Source organism: Rhinoderma darwinii, chromosome 4 (assembly GCF_050947455.1).
Source record: "Rhinoderma darwinii isolate aRhiDar2 chromosome 4, aRhiDar2.hap1, whole genome shotgun sequence".
In the NCBI taxonomy this organism is placed as follows: domain Eukaryota; kingdom Metazoa; phylum Chordata; class Amphibia; order Anura; family Rhinodermatidae; genus Rhinoderma; species Rhinoderma darwinii.
This window is the reverse complement of record NC_134690.1, coordinates 16,459,400-16,477,855: the sequence shown is the minus strand read 5'-3', so window position 1 is coordinate 16,477,855 and position 18,456 is coordinate 16,459,400.

Sequence of the window (18,456 nt, the reverse complement as noted above, 5' to 3'; positions counted from 1 at the left end):
AATATGTGAGGAGTACATCAGGGTATATGTAATATGTGAGGAGTACATCAGGGTATATGTAGTATGTGAGGAGTACATCAGGGTATATGTAAACTGTGTAGAGTACATCAGGTTATATGTAATCTGTGAGGAGTACATCAGGGTATATGTAATATGTGAGGAGTACATCAGGGTATATGTAATATGTGAGGAGTACATCAGGGTATATGTAATCTGTGAGGAGTACATCAGGATATATGTAAGCTATGCGGAGAACATCAGGGTATATGTAATATGTGAGGAGTACATCAGGGTATATGTAATATGTGAGGAGTACATCAGGGTATATGTAATATGTGAGGAGTACATCAGGGTATATGTAAGCTGTGTGGAGTACATCAGGGTATATGTAATATGTGAGGAGTACATCAGGGTATATGTAATCTGTGCGGAGTACATCAGGGTATATGTAATATGTGAGGAGAACATCAGGGTATATGTAATCTGTGCGGAGTATATCAGGGTATATGTAATCTGTGAGGAGTACATCAGGGTATATGTAATATGTGCGGAGTACATCAGGGTATATGTAAGCTGTGAGGAGTACATCAGGGTATATGTAATATGTGAGGAGTACATCAGGGTATATGTAATCTGTGAGGAGTACATCAGGGTATATGTAATCTGTGAGGAGTACATCAGGGTATATGTAAGCTGTGAGGAGTACATCAGGGTATATGTAAGCTGTGTTGAGTACATCAGGGTATATGTAATATGTGAGGAGTACATCAGGGTATATGTAATCTGTGCGGAGTACATCAGGGTATATGTAATATGTGAGGAGAACATCAGGGTATATGTAATCTGTGTGGAGTACATCAGGGTATATGTAATATGTGAGGAGTACATCAGGGTATATGTAATATGTGCGGAGTACATCAGGGTATATGTAAACTATGCGGAGAACATCAGGGTATATGTAAGCTGTGAGGAGTACATCAGGGTATATGTAATATGTGAGGAGTACATAAGGGTATATGTAATATGTGCGGAGTACATCAGGGTATATGTAATATGTGAGGAGTACATCAGGGTATATGTAAGCTGTGCGGAGTACATCAGGGTATATGTAATATGTGCGGAGTACATCAGTGTATATGTAAGCTGTGTGGAGTACATCAGGGTATGTATATGTAATCTGTGAGGAGTACATCAGGGTATATGTAAGCTGTGAGGAGTACATCAGGATATATGTAATATGTGAGGATTACATCAGGGCATATGTAATATGTGAGGAGTACATCAGGGTATATGTAATATGTGAGGAGTACATCAGGGTATATGTAATATGTGAGGAGTACATTAGGGTATATGTAATATGTGAGGAGTACATCAGGGTATATGTAATATGTGAGGAGTACATCAGGGTATATATAAGATGGGCGGAGTACATCAGGGTATATGTAATCTGTGAGGAGTACATCAGGGTATATGTAAGCTGTGTGGAGTACATCAGGGTATATGTAAGCTGTGCGGAGTACATCAGGGTATATATAAGATGGGCGGAGTACATCAGGGTATATGTAAGCTGTGAGGAGTACATCAGGGTATATGTAAGCTGTGCGGAGTACATCAGGGTATATGTAAGCTGTGTGGAGTACATCAGGGTATATGTAATATGTGCGGAGTACATCAGTGTATATGTAAGCTGTGTGGAGTACATCAGGGTATATGTAAGCTGTCAGGAGTACATCAGGATATATGTAATATGTGAGGATTACATCAGGGTATATGTAATATGTGAGGAGTACATCAGGGTATATGTAATATGTGAGGAGTACATCAGGGTATATGTAATATGTGAGGAGTACATCAGGGTATATGTAATATGTGAGGAGTACATCAGGGTATATGTAATATGTGAGGAGTACATCAGGGGTATATATAAGATGGGCGGAGTACATCAGGGTATATGTAATCTGTGAGGAGTACATCAGGGTATATGTAATATGTGCGGAGAACATCAGGGTATATGTAATCTGTGCGGAGTATATCAGGGTATATGTAATCTGTGAGGAGTACATCAGGGTATATGTAAGCTGTGCGGAGTACATCAGGGTATATGTAATCTATGCGGAGTACATCAGGGTATATGTAAGCTGTGAGGAGTACATCAGGGTATATGTAAGCTGTGCGGAGTACATCAGGGTATATGTAAGTTGTGTGGAGTACATCAGGGTATATGTAAGCTGTGCGGAGTACATCAGGATATATGTAATATGTGAGGAGTACATCAGGGTATATGTAATCTGTGCGGAGTACATCAGGGTATATGTAAGCTGTGAGGAGTACATCAGGGTATATGTAAGCTGTGAGGAGTACATCAGGGTATATGTAAGCTGTGAGGAGTACATCAGGGTATATGTAATCTGTGCGGAGTACATCAGGGTATATGTAAGCTGTGTGGAGTACATCAGGGCATATGTAAGCTGTGAGGAGTACATCAGGGTATATGTAAGCTGTGAGGAGTACATCAGGGTATATGTAAGTTGTGTGGAGTACATCAGGGCATAATAAGAGGGTATAATAATGCGGTAAATAAATAATAATTCATAGATATGTGGCCGGTGTCACACTCATAAATGGTGCCCAATCTTATCCGCTTTTGGAATGATTTGAACATTTTGCATCGTCATATTCTGAGAGACAGAACTTTTTAATTTTTTCACCACCGGAGCTTATTTGTTGCGGGACAATCTGTAGTTTTCATTGGTACCATTTTGGGGTACACGCAATTTTTTGATCAGTTATTATTCCATTTTTTGGCAAGCAAGGTGACCAAAAACCAGCAATCCTGCCAATGTTTTTTATTCTTTTTTTTACGGCGTTCACGGTGGGCTATAAAGGACACATTTACTTTACTCTGCGGTCGATAGGATTACGGCAAAGACCAAATATATATCGTTTTGTTTATGTTTTTCTGCGTTTGCTCAATAAAATCACATTTATTTATTTTTTTATTTTTTGTGTCACCGTATTCTGAGAGCCATAACTTTTGTATTTTTCAGTAAAAAAAAGCGGTGTAAGGGCTTGTTTTTTGCGGGACGGGCTGTAGTTTTATTGGTACTATTTTGGGATACATTGTTAGGCCTCTGGCTCATACATTGTGAGGCCATTGTTAGGCCTCCGGCTGCCATCGTAACGATCGGCAGCTTCACGATCACATAGTGTCGATGCCGATCGCAACAAACCACCGATTGCGGCATCTAAGGGGTTTGATCATTTTTTATTCCATGTTTTGGGAGCGGTGGTGATAAAAAAAATAGCGATTCTGGAATTATTATTTTATTTGTTTGCGGTGTTCACCGTGCGGGAAAAATAACATTATAGTTTTATAGTTTGGGTCGTTACAGACGCGGCGATACCAAATATGTGTACTATTTTAAAGTTTCATTTTTCTCCTATAATAAAAGACTTATTATAGGAAAAAAGACAGTGTTTGTTTTTATTAAATTGAAACTTTAATTTTAGCTTTTATTCAACTTTTTTATTAACTTTTTTCAACTTTTTTTTTTTGTCCCACTAGGGGACTTGAGAGCCTGCACCTCTGATCTTTACTCTAATGCATTGCACTACCCACATACTGCAATGCATTAGAGCTGTCAGTCATTCACTGACAGCAAGCCTATTAGGTCCCATCTCTGGGCGGGGCGTAATAGGCTATCGTATGTGGAAGACCAGGAGGCCATTGTTAGGCCTCCGGCTGCCATCGTAACGATCGACAGCTTCACGATCACATCGTGTCGATGCCGATCGCAACAAACCACCGATCGCGGCATCTAAGGGGTTAAAGGCAGCTCCGTTCCCTGCCATTACAGCACAGTGTCAGCTGTAATGTACAGCTGACACCGGTGGCTGATGTCATAGGCTCAACTTCTGAGCCTGCGCCATCTTTCTTTTGCGACCTGAAGCCTTTTAGGCCTTGCCTCCGGGTGGGACCAGCAGGCTTCTGTACTTGGCAGACAGGAGGCCATTGTTAGGCCTCCGATCTGCCAGAACAGCCATCGGAACTCGATCGGTTCCGATCTACTAGGAAACACCGTAGATGCAGCGCTCGCTTTTGATTGCTGCATCTAAGGGGTTAATCGGGCGGACCGGAGGCTAGCTCCGGTTCTGGCCTTGCCCCAGGGTGTCAGCTGTAATATGCACATAACACCCGCTGGTGATGGTGCGGGCTTAGCTTCTGAGCCCGCATCAGCAACACAACGTATCAGTACGTTGTGTTGCGTTAAGTCATTAATGGCAACAATGTACTATTACGTTGGATGTCGTTAAGGGGTTAAAGGGAAACTGTCACTAGATTTTAGGGCACATTAAACACCAGCAAATCGTTATACTTCTGAGGTTTAGCGCCCTAAACATGACCCTCTCAAAACTGTCTGTTTGAGGGCAGATACAGACGAACGTTGCGTTTTTGCGCGCGCAAACAACGCTGCGTTTTGCGCGCGCAAAAAACATTTGACAGCTGCGTATGTCATCCGTGTCTGATGCGCGGCTGCGTGATTTTCGCGCAGCCGCCATCATAGAGATGAGGCTAGTCGACGCCCGTCACTGTCCAAGGTGCTGAAAGAGGTAACTCTTTCAGCACCCTCGACAGTGAATGCCGAATACAATATCGAAAAACCTGTTGAAAAAAAAAGAAAAAGTTCGTACTTACCGAGAACCTCCCGGCCGTTGCCTTGGTGACGCGTCCTTGGTGACGCGCCTCTCGAAATCGGGCCCCACCTCCCTGGATGACCCGCCAGTCCATGTGACCGCTGCAGCCTGTGCTTTTCCTGTGATTGGCTGGAGCTGTCACTTGGACTGAATTGTCATCCCGGGAGGTCAGACTGGAGGAAGACGCCGAGAGTTATCGGTAAGTCAGAACTTCGTTTTTTTTTCTACAGGTTCATGTATATTGGGATCGGAAGTCACTGTCCATAGTGCTGAAACAGTTTAACTCTTTCAGCACCATGGACAGTGACTATCTCCTGACGTAGCGTACCGATAATTTTTTTGCCGGGTTCGGCCAAAACGAGTTCGGCCGAACCCGGTGAAGTTCGGTTCGCTTGTCCGGCTTCGCTCATCGCAAAGACACTCCGTTTGGATGTTCGGAAACAGAAAAGCACGTGGTGCTTTTCTGTTTACATTCATCCTTTTGACAGCTCGTGCGCTGTTTCAGTCGGTTCGCACGGAAGTGCTTCCGTGCAACCTGCGTGGTTTTCACGCACCCATTGACTTCAATGGGTGCGTGATGCGCGAAATACGCAGAGTTATTGAACCTGTCGCGCTTTTTGTGCAGCAGACAAACGCTGCGCAAAAAGCACGGACTGTCTGTACTGCCCCATAGACTTGTATTGGTCCATGCGTGCCGCGTGAAAACCACGCGGCCCGCACGGACCGAATACACGCTCGTGTGAATCCCCCCTTAGAGTTATGTCTAAAAACAAGATATAATATGGCGTGCGCTGTATGCAATTAACCCTAGAAAAATCTGGAGATGAGTCCATCAGAATCCTGCACATGCTCAGTTCTTGGATAAAACCGACACCTGGACTCAGGACTCTTTGGAAATTTACATACAGCGCACACCGTATTGTAACTTCTTTATAGACAAAATGCTAAAACAGACAGTTTTGAGAGGCGCACGTTTAGGACCGACAGGCTGGTGATTTAGTGTCCTAAAATCCAGTCTAAAGTTTTAATGCCATTATTATATTTTAAATGACTCATAAACATACTTAAAATTGGTTATTCTGCCACAATGTAATTTTTTAGATGTAGAAATTTAAATTATGTTTTGATCAAATAAATTTTTTCTGCTAGAAAACAGATTTGACTGTAAAGAATAAATTCTGAACTACAAACTCCACTTCTTCCTATACAAATTATTATTATAATAACTGTAAACCTAGAATTTCTGTTTTTCCACCATCACCCAAGTAATGGTGTCCGCAAATGTAATTGCCTTTTGTGCCAAAATTTCAACCCATCGCCAAAACAAATTTTATAATCACAAATAAAATATTTTGAACTTTTCAAATTTTCAAATTTGACAAAACAAAATAATTCTAGAATTCCAAAAATATAATCCCAACAAAAAAAACATAACGTGGAATTCAATTCCAACGCTAAATTTAACCCATATAGAATTTTTATAGGAGTATACAGACCAAAAAAGATTTATAAAGTCTTTGATGAAGTTAATTAAAAAATTAATTTATTTCAATATTCTAAAAAGCAACAAATGGATGACCAGATGAATACACAAATAAAAACAAAATTAATTCTGTAGTAAAAAATTTCAGGTTTTTTTTGCACTGCATCGACAACAAATATCTTTCAATCCCAATCTGAATCTAGACCGTGCGTGATTGAACAAGAGCATGTACGGGACCGCAAAATGATTTAAACAAATAATGAATCTGAAATTGGTGCTGGCGCAATAAATTCTGCCGTAACAAAATATATTTTATGATCACAATAGAAATGTTAACAGCACATAATATAATGTATGATGTGTTTAACAAAATCATTTGAAGTTACAGGATTCTTGAGCACAAACTGTGCCCAGAGCTTCCAAAGACCCGATTAGACTGATTTGTTAATGTGTCAATCAGACGTTGTCTTTTTATTAAACAGAGCCGTTTATATGGAGCAGCACTATTTGCATCTATAATGTTTAACTAACTGACTGCAGCATGGCCCTCCGTGTTTACGGATCCGCAAAAAAAAAGGGAGGCTACAAATGATGTCACAAACATGTCCTAACCCCTTGATAAGGTCACATGATTGCTCAGGTGCCATTTTTTGGGGGAATCCTCTGCCGTCGCAAAGCAACGTTTCCACAATTACAGACCACTACGAATGCACATCAGTAGCCATCCGCAATATTGCACATGCCCAAAGACTTCTGTGGGCAAGTCCGTGCTGCAATTGTGGACAGGAATTGGACACGTTCTATATTTTGCTGATCATTTCTACGGCCCAGAAATATACGGAAAGGTGTTCGTAGGCTATAGAAATGAATGGGTCCGCAGATTATCCGTAATTACGGATACATAATTATGGATAAAAACTACGGTCATGTGCATGGGGCCTATCTGTGCATTCACCCACGTCCTGATTTCCCTTTCCAAATCGGCACCCCTGCGGCTCTATAACATTTTCAATTGTTAGATGGCATAATGGGCGGTCCAGCACTACAGACCAGGTGACCACCTGCTACTACTGAAAATTTCCCAGTGCACCCTTCTATTTCCTGTATGTCCTGTGTAACTAACACACAGCCGAGCGGAGCCGACAGGAAGAAGAGCAGGAACTACCGGGAAAGCGCAGGTCAACCGCGCATGCTCAGCCTGTGCAGTGAGAACAGCGAAACCGTGCATGAGCATCGCACTGCACAAGCAGGGGATACAAACCACTATACTGAAATACAACGGTTTCAGTGTAAGTACTGGATAGCTGCAGTCTACCGGTTATTAGACACCACTTATTACACTATCCGAGGAACCAATATTATAACATACTCATCCCAACATGTTCGTCAATAAAAATCGTCTTCAGGGGCATTGACGCTAAAGTGACTATTTTCTAATCTAGTTAGCTGAGAATTATAGGGAACATTAGTTATTATCTCCTGTTTCTTATATAGCGCCAACATATTTTGCAGCGCTGTAAAGAGATCATTGATATTCACATCAGTCCATGTTCCCTGTGGGGCTTACAATCTAATCTCCCCAATATAAACACACAGACTAGGAGCCAGGTAACCTATGAGTATGTTTTTGGAGTGTGGGAGAAACAAACTCCATGCAGATGTTGCCATTGGCAGATGTTGTTCTGAAACACAGCAGAATTACCCCCTGAGCACCATGCACAATACAATAATCCTGTTATCTTGAGGTTTTCAACTCATTATAAAGGTCTACGTGTCATACATGGCTAATATATACAGCACGACTGATCATATAGGGGTTTTGGGGGACATGTAGTGTTGTAGAACCATGCATCAGTAATGTATTGCAAAGCAACGAGGCAAACAAAGGGTCAGTGGTTCCAACACATTAGGGGCTTGTTAAAATCAATGCCAAGTCTATCTAGGCGTGGAAGCCAACTCTGTACCAGCAAGGAGACTGGTGAAATGTCCGCAACACTGACAGCCACGAAAGTGAAGCATAACTCGGATATGTGATCAGCTCCTTCTTCCTGCAGCGCCCCTGCCCCTCATAGCCTGGTCTGGGAGAGAAGACAGTATGCAACGCGGCATCTATCCTCCTTTATAATAGTAGATTGAATGCAAAAAAAATTAATGGGTCAGCTGTAAAGTACAAAAAAAAATAGTGCCGCGTTTGCCTAGTGAGGGGGTTCATGTAACTGAATACTTTGGTGAGGCCATACAAAATCAACACCAGAAGGGTGGAGGTAGACAACATAGTCCTGTCAATGCTGTCTATATAGGGTCACTTGGCACACAAAAAAGCTCTATGGTTCTATGGCAAGGCCATGAATACCATATAGGCAGACCACACAGCTGTAATGGGGTCCATGTAAAATGGGTAACCAATAGAATAGAGCGAATTTCCCAAAATTCGTATCAGGTCCGATTCGATCGAATCGGCTGTCCGATTCTATTTAGTCCGAATAAATTTGCCGCTAAAATGCCCCGATTGCCATGAAAACTCCGGCTCACTCTCTGATGTCTTCTAGGACAGTATCCAACCCCTTTTCAGCTCTTAACGCCAAGCCAACCTTAGTAATGTCAAATTGATAGTAGCATATATGGGTAGTGGGAGTGCATTTGGGAAGGCTGCCTTTCATTATGGGTGTAATGGCCGCGGCCGCGGACCACCGGCATTACTTATCCGCCAACGGCCGCGACCACAGACCTGTGAGCTCGTGCCGGCATCTCCCTCCTCTGAGACGCCGGCACACAAGACTGTCCTCAGCGGCTGCTGCTGCTACTCTGCATAGGGTACTTAAAGGGCCAGCGCGCGCACCACGAAAATCTCCCCCATCCTATCCCAGCATACCAGGAACTATAAAAAGGACTCTGCCCTATATCTCCTTGCCTGAGAGTTATTGTGTCTGCCTATGTTAGTCTTTGCAAATAGTCCCTTAGTTGCATTCTGTATCCAGTGTTCCCGTTTCCGGTATCCTGTATCCCATATCCAATAATTAAGAGTCTGCTACGCCACGTATTGCTATGCCTAGTGTCTGCCATGCCGAGTGTTTGCCAAATCATCTATCCAGTTACTCTTGTCCTAGAGACTGTTAATGACTATTGTTTGGCCAGCTGCTACTCCGCTACCCCGGAGCGGCCTATATAGTCCACATATCCCATAGCTGGGATAATGGGGAAACCCGCCCAAGGTCATGTGATTGACTCTCTAGTAATATATTGTAAGACCTAATTTCGAATAAAAGGGAACATTTTGGACACAACACTGTAAGTATATAGGAGAATTGGAGAGAGTTCAAAGGTGGGCAAACAGATTAGTGAATGGGATAGGGGGGTTCTCTCTTTTAACGAATAGCTGAAAAAAATTGGCTATTCAGCCTCAGGGGTGAAATTTTGAATACAGCATATATAAATATATACAAGATGGATATAGAGAGTTAGCACACAAACAATACATGGGGGGAGCGCCACCACATGGATGATAGGCATTTCCATTATCACTATAGTGTGGGGTTCTTTACAGTAAGAGCAGTGAGCTGAAGGTAATCATGACACAACCAGTAAAATAATTTACTTAAAGGACACACCACTTAGGCTTTGTTCACATCTGCGTCAGGGTTCCGTTCAGGGGTTCCGTCAGAGCTTTCCATCAGGGGAACCCATGAACGAAATCCAGGCTGAAACAAACGGAAACCATAGGTTTCCGTTTGCATCACCATTGACTTCAATGGTGACGGATCCGGTGCAAATGGTTTTCGTTTCTCACAGTTGTTTAAGGGTTCCGTCGTTTTGACAGAATCAACCGTAGTCGACCACGCTATTCATTCCGTCAAAATGACGGAACCCTAACACAACGGGCACAAACGGAAACCATTTCCATTGGATCTGTCACCATTGAAATCAATGGTGATGAAAAAGGCAATTGGGTTCCCCTGACGGAAAGCTCAGACGAAACCCATCAACGGAGTCCCGACGCAGATGTGAACGAAGCCTAATGGTGTTAAGGGTTAGTTTGTTAAAGGAGATGATCTGATTGCCTTTGTGGGGTCAGGAAGGAAGAGTTCATATCCCCTTGCCCCATATGATCAAATTGACCTCAGGTGCCCAGAAAGTTTGTAATTGTCTTATGGATGTAAATAGTTTTTATTTTTGCAATCATACAAAAAGAAGCAAAAATTTAGTATTAAAGACAACAAACGCTCGGAAAATGCGCCAAAAAACTGCCAAAAATGCCTCCCATTGATTTCAATGGGAGGCGGAGGCCTTTTTTTCCCGTGAGCAGTAATAAACGCTCATGGGAAAAATAAGCGACATGCCCTATCTTTGGGCGTTTACGCCTCTGACCTCCCATTGACATCAATGGAAGGCAGAGAAATCATATTTTGTGGCGTTTTTGCCCGTGGCGCTCAATGGGTGCGAGCGAAAAATGCTGCGAAAAAAGCGGCAAATGGCGTGCAGGCAGATCAAAATCTGCCTCAAAATTCCAAATGGAATTTTGAGGCACAATTTTTTGCCTGCAAAAAACTCTGTGTGAACTCACTTAGAATCCAAAAGATATACTAGTCAAGGGTCGTTTGACATCAGGTAGAGTTAAAGAAAATTGGTTATCAGAAATGGTGCCGAGACGCAACCACAAATGTGGGAAATGCAGATTTTCCAGTTGCCTAATACGCACAACCAGGGCCGCCATCAGGAATTTCAGGGCCCTATACAGCTAAATTTTCTGGGCCCCCCTTTTACTGCTCGCGGGAAAAAGACGCCGACGCCTCCCATTGAAATCAATGGGAGGCATTTTCGGGCCGTTTTTGACGTCAAAATACTCCGTGTGAACATAGCCTTACACGTATAAATTCCCTGCGAGTGGTGCAGCACCCCAGCCTACTGTATAATGACATTCTGCAGCTTTCTATGTTCCTGCTTCAGTTCCTCATGATTTTCAAGATCTCTGCCTGCTGTCTGTGAATGAGAACATTAAAACCAGTACTGGCTTATTACTTTCACAGCTGATGGTCTTGTTACAATGTATCAGTGTAGATAAGAGCCATCTGCCTGGAGTCCAGCACAGGAGAGGGGTTTGTGCTGTTGCTGCGTTTAGCTCACAGATGATTGACTGATACATTGTAACAGACTTTCTTATATACAACTTTAACGCCATACAGCCCCCACTGTACAGAACGCCATACAGCCCCCCTGTAGAGAACGCCATACAGCTCCCTCTGTAGATAACGGCATACAGACCCCCTGTAGATAACGCCATACAGACCCCCCCTGTATATATCTACAAAGGGGGCTGTATGGCGTTATCTACAGGGGGTCTGTATGGCGTTCTCTACAGAGGGGGCTGTATGGCGTTCTCTACAAGGGGGGGCTGTATGGAGTTCTCTACAGGGGGGGTGTATGGAGTTCTCTACAGGGGGTCTGTATGGCGTTATCTACAGAGGGGCTGTATGGAGTTCTCTACAGGGGGGCTGTATGGCGTTATCTACAGGGGGGGCTGTATGGCGTTATCTACAGGGGGTCTGTATGGCGTTCTCTACAGAGGGGGCTGTATGGAGTTCTCTACAGAGGGGGCTGTATGGAGTTCTCTACAGAGGGGGCTGTATGGAGTTCTCTACAGAGGGGGCTGTATGGAGTTCTCTACAGGGGGGGCTGTATGGCGTTCTCTACAGGGGGGGTGTATGGCGTTATCTACAGGGAGGCTGTATAGCGTTACCGACATGGGGGCTGTATAGCGTTACCCACAGGGGGGGCTGTATAGCGTTATCTACAAAGGGGGCTGTATGGCGTTATCTACAGGGGGGACTCTGTATGGCGTTATCTACAGTGGGGCTGTATGGTGCTAATGCCCAGTGGCGTAACTACCGCCGTAGCAGCAGTAGCGGCTGCTACGGGGCCCGCGGCATGAGGGGGCCCGTGTCGCCTGCCGGCACGGGCCCCCACCATGGCCGGAGGCTCCGTTAGCAGCCGCTATGGCTGCTACAGCGGGACGCCACTGAACACTACGGCAGAGCAGGGAGGTATCTCCCCGCTCTGCCATTAACTGGTTCCCGACCGCTGGCTGTATTTTTACCACCAGCGGTCAGGGACGGGTCCTTAAAACCCGAGCCATAGACTTTCTACGGCTCGGGTTTTAACTTGCTGCCCGCGCGATCGGGCAGCTGAATGTCGGGTCTCCGGCTGTCAGTGACTGCCGGGGACCCTGAGGAGAGGATAGAAGCAGCTTTCGCTGCTTCTGTCTTCTCTGATCACTTGTACACAGCGCTGAATGCGCGCTGTGTACAGGAATAGAGACAGCAGCAGCAGCGGTGCTGTCTCTATTCCTCCCGGTGATCATGTGACTGGTCACATGATCGCCGGGTGCCGTTACTGACAGACTGCTGCTGGGTCTTACTAGACCCAGCACAGCCCTATTAGTGACAATCGTCACTATGAGAGGGCTGATTTCCCCTGTAACTGGGGCTGCCGTGCATCTCCAGTTACAGTGGAAAAGATGGTGTAAAAGAAAGAAAAAATATATATAAAGTTCCCCAAAGGTCTTCTTTGACCTTTGAGGGACAGACCATAGTAATAAAAAAATAGTAAAGTGCAAAAAAAAATTAAATAATAAATGCACATAAAATACCCACCCCAAAAAAAAACGTTCCCCCTGCCAATCATTGTTGTAACGCTAGCGCTGACCCAATTACCCTAATATAGACATGTAATATATAGAAATTTACGGTAGACAATGACGATCACAAATAAAAGGTCTATTTTAGGGTAAAACTATGTTATTACCAAAAAAATAGCTGAAACATAAAAAAGCTTATTTTTTTACTATTATTTTCAAACTTTATGAATAAAAATTCTAAAATAGCAAAAAACTTGTGTATAAAAATGATAAAAAAAGAAACCTGCATTATCTACAGAAAAAAACGTCGCAAAAATCATGTCGTTAGCCCAACAAATAAAAAAGTTATAGCCATTTAACTAACACGTGCTAAAAATGGCTAAACGGTGTCTGGTCGTGAAGGCACAAAATAGAGCAAAAGACATGTATCCCCCCCCTCTCCACAGGACATGTATCCCCTCTCCACAGGACATGTATCCCCTCTCCACAGGACATGTATCCCCTCTCCACAGGACATGTATCCCCTCTCCACAGGACATGTATCCCCTCTCCACAGGACATGTATCCCCTCTCCACAGGACATGTATCCCCTCTCCACAGGACATCCACAGGACAGGGGATACATGTGTGATCGCTGGCATTGATAGGGAGAACGGGGGACTGAAAGTCCCCTGAAGTTCTCCATCACAAACCTCGGACTTCCGGGGTCTGTGTCGGCAGCGCCGTAGAAATGAATGGAGCGCCGGTCGTGCTTGTGCGCATGGCAGACGTCAGAGGTTAGTCATGGAGAAGTTCAGGGGACTTTCAGTCCCCCGTTCTCCCTATCGCTGCCAGCGATCACTCATGTATCCCCTATCCTGATGAGAGGGGATACATGTATTTTGTAGGACACGCTGTAGGTCGCATTTTTTTGGGAGGGGGGATGCTGTATGGCGTTCCCTACAGGGGGGGGGTGGCTGTATGGCGTTCTCTACAGGGGGGCTGTATGGCGCTATCTACAGAGGGGGGGGGCTGTATGGCGCTATCTACAGAGGGGGGGCTGTAAAAAAGGCACTATCTACAAGGGGGGGGGTTGTGTGACACCCAGGGGAGGGGGGGCCCAGTCTTTCCTAGTTACGCCCCTGCTAATGCCATATAGCCCCCCTGTAGGTAACGCTATACAGCCCCCCCTGTAGGTAACGCTATACAGCCCCCTGTAGGTAACGCTATACAGCCCCCCCTGTAAAAAATCTGACCTACAGTGTTTCCTACAAATAACATGCATCCCCTATCCACAGGATCTCCACAGGATAGGGGATACATGTGTGATCGCTGGCAGCGATAGGGAGAACGGGGGACTGAAAGTGTGTGCGCCGGATCAGTAGTTTTTCCAGAAGCCATAGCATAGTCGACTACGCTATTGCTTCGGCAAAACGATGGGTCCGATGCACAAAAGAGGCAAACGGAAACCACGGGCACCGGATCCGCCACCATTGAAATCAATGGTGATGGAGACGGAAACCTATGGTTTCTATCGGTGTCAGTTTGTGTCTGCTCGGGGTCCCGTTCTGATGGAAACCTCAGATGGAACGTCAGAACGGGACCCCAACGCACATGTGAACGGAGCCTTATGTGTTTTTAATATAAATAATAGAATGTTGCTTTTTTTGCTGCATATTTGGCTATTTTTTACCGGACGATACTATATGCACTTTTCTGCTCTTTAAGGTCAATGCACACGATGCGTACCACGTGCGGTTTTGCCGCACATATTTGCATGCGGCAAAACTGCAGCGTAATACATTACGAGCATAGACAATGAGAGTCAAGGGGATCTCATGTATACGCTGCAATATTTTTCGGGTTGTAAATTGACCCGTGGTGTGTATTTTATACGGCATGTCAATTTATCCGCATGTGAATTCTATCCCTGTAGTTCTACAGAGATACACAGAAAAACCCGCAGCATTATAACGCCGCGATTTACACAGCAAAATGTAAAAACTGCACCAAAAAACACATAAAAAACGCAGGAAGTGACTCCAGGGCCTTGAAAAAGCGTGTGTCCGCCCGAAACGGCCGTAGGCTTGGTCCAGACCTAACAGACCAAGATATTGAATATAAAAAGTTTATTGCTAGTCGGTGAGTGCCTCCATTTCTTCTACCTTTGACTTTTTCTGAGAAAGGTTGAACTTGATGGACATGCGTCTATTTCAATCTATATACAATGTAACTATATGTTCAGAAAAATGGCCTTTAATATCTTTACAGTAGGAGCTTCTGTAAGGCCCAACACCCCGGGGACCGGCTCAGTGCCAGAATAAAGGGCTTAAAATCAAATCAATTTGTAGGATTTTATGGCTTACAGAGTGACTTCTTCACTGGAAATCTGTCACAGGTCATCGTCAACCCATCTCTAGCCTCCAGCCGGATCTTTTACAAAAAAAAATTCTGACATTTCAAGGTCTCAATTACCCAGTATAATACAATAAGAGCGTTTCTGAAATTAATAATAATAGAGGTTGTCACAGCTCCGCCTCTAAACCATCACTAAGCCGTAGATAATAGGATTTTGTTAATAGTTCTCGTAATTGAACTAACACTAAAAATAGAAAATGCGCAAAAAAGTCAACAAAATTACAGCCATTCTTACCTCATATTGCAAACAAAAGTATCTGCAATAGGAGACCAGGACTAAGTCCCACCCACTAACCTAAGCACCACCCCTCAGTTAACTGGCAGCTGAAATGTCTAGGTTTAGTCCCTTTAAAGGGAAAGTGTCGAAAAAAAAAAAAATTTTATATAATATTGCTTTTAGTATGGTGTTAAAATACATTTTATTTATTTGTGTTTTTGTGTTCTACTTTTTACTTTTTTCTCACTTTTACTTCTCTATGGGGGCTGTCATTTTTTTTTCATCTCTGTATGTGTCGATTAACGACACATACAGAGATGGAATACGGCACATACATCCCCATAGAGAATGCGAACGGGAGCCGTTCCATTCACTATAGCGTACGCCGTCTGTGTGGGAACGGCGCATGCGCCGCTCCTACACAGACCAAAAGGAAAGTCTTCGGCAGAGCGAAATCCAGCGCCATTTTCATGTGGACCGGAAGCCGCGGCCGGACAGTAAGATGACGACTTCCGATCGCGGCTTCCGACCATATGCGAAGGCGCAAGGAATAGGAGCGGTAAGTTATGTTTGTGTATGTGATGTGTGTTTTATGTTCGTGTTATACTGTCTGATTACCACTGTATCTAATCCTCCTACACTGTGTGCCGCCATTTTCTGAGCGAATGCACAGTGTAGGAGGATTAGAAGATTCAACCACCTCCTTCTCCTGGCACTAGCCAGAATAAGGGAGGGGGGATTGTGTGTGGACACTAGAGCGAGTGTCTCTACCCCAAATTTGCAGCATAAAGCAATGAGGTTGCTTTACCACATTGCAATGCTGCAATTTGGGGAATTGCTCCCTCTAGTGACCAGCACAGGGAAACGTTATAAATTAGAATCAAATTTTATAATATTTCCTGACTTGTGAAAAAATTTAAAAAATGAAAACAATGTGTAATCACTTATATACTAACTGTTTAACTGAAAAAAAATTATAACGACACATTCCCTTTAATAGTGAATTTCACCCAAAACATTTCAGTTTTCAGAGTATTGACAAGGAATCCATCAGACACGAGCCTCAGGGTACAGAAAACTGGTTTATCTTATGTTTTGGCTAATCAGGTGGATAATCATTGTCTACAATGTCCTGTGTTCTGTTCAGGTCTTCAGTTTTCCGAATGGCGCCTTCAATCTTTTTTGTTGAGTGTTGACCTTCAGTTGTCCTTGTTGACAGTTGTTCCTTTATGCACATCCTAAAGCACCAGTGATCTGCGATTGCACGTGCGATCAATGGATTCGGACAGGTGACTAAAAGTGACCCATTTTTTGTGTCCTTGCCCCAGAGTTCTAGTGCTAGAATTAGAAGGACTTTTTACTTAAAAATTCTAGATGAAGAGTGGAACACAAAGGTCTTTTTCAATTTTCTATTGGAACTAAATTTCCTCCAACCAGTATAATCCTAAAAAGTTCCGATAAGGAGATTTAAAGGGTAATCATTGAATGGAGCTGTGCTGCAATTTTTGGCATAGTGAGTGGTCAGGAGGGCCGCTGTGCAGAAAAAAAATTCTTATGAAGCGTCGGTGCGGCCCCTTCTTCGCAGGATTGAGTGGGGTGTAATGGGAATACCCCTAAAATTAACAGACATGTCTAAGGCATCATTTACACGAGCGTAATATACGCACATGCGACGCGCGTGCTTTTCACGCGTGTCGTACGCACCTATATTAGTCTATGGGGCAGTGCAGACAGTCCGTGAGTTTTGTGCAGCGTGAGTCCGCTGCGTAAAACTCACGACATGTCCTATATTTCACCGTTTTTCGCGCATCACGCACCCATTGAAGTCAATGGGTGCATGAAAACCACGCAGGTCGCACGGAAGCACTTCTGTGCGAACTGCGTGATTCGCGCAACAGCTGTCATTCTCTGAATGTAAACAGAAAAGCACCACGTGCTTTTCTGTTTACAAACATCCAAACGGAGTGTCATAATGATGGCGGCTGCGCGAAAATCACGCAGCCGCGCATCATACACTGATGACACACGCAGCTGTTAAGTGCATTTTGCGCACGCAAAACGCACACGCTCGTGTAAATCAGGCCTAACTCAAATTATGAAAATAATCCATTTCCATGTCCTCAACATTACGAAATTCAAGTAGACCACTGGCAAATGATACGGCAGTGTCTTATAATCTCACATTTCTGCAAGAGAATAATTGCCTTCACATCCTTCCTACTGTTAGCCCATTCCCTTATCCCTGGAGGCCTGACTATGATATTCTCATTGAGGAACTCTGGCCCCTCTAGGCCTGAATAATGAAAGACTTCTCAGCAAAGGTCAATGTTAAGTGAAGGATAAAAACTAGACTTCATACTGTAGCCTAGTGGATGGGGCTGGTCATTACATCAGCCTGTGCAACAGTGAAAATTACACAAAAATTATAATTGTCCAGAAAAGATTCAGAAGTTGTCACCGGTGCTGCATCAGTGGGGGAGGGTTCAGGTGTATCCGGTTCCCCTTAGAACTGTGTCTGGGTGTGCCGATATTACTGTCGACTGAGGCCATTTTTTTTAAAGCATTTGTCAAGTCCAAGCCGTCCCATCATCACGCTTGACTGCATCTTTATAGGTAATAGTTGTATGGTCACTGGGGGGGGGGTCCATGTCTATGGGTCTGACGGAGACAGCCAAGTACAGCGATTGGCTATCTTCATCAATCCCTATTGGCATTGAATGGAACGATAGTGTGCACAGGTGACCACCATTCCATTCAGTCGGGGGATATGAGACCCTCATTCTCACGATCGGTTGGGTTCCAGCAATCATATATTTATCACCAATCTTGTGGATAGGTGATAAAGGTTTTTCGTAAGCCAACCCCTTTAGGGAGGAACTTTACTCGGCGTAAGAGAAGCTGGATCCACAGCCACGTTCTATTTTTAAAGATGTTGTCTTTGTGGGACTACCCCCTGTAATAAAGTGATTCACTATAGATTGCTCCAACATGGGAAAACCAGTTTACAATGATATCAAAATGAGCTATATGTTG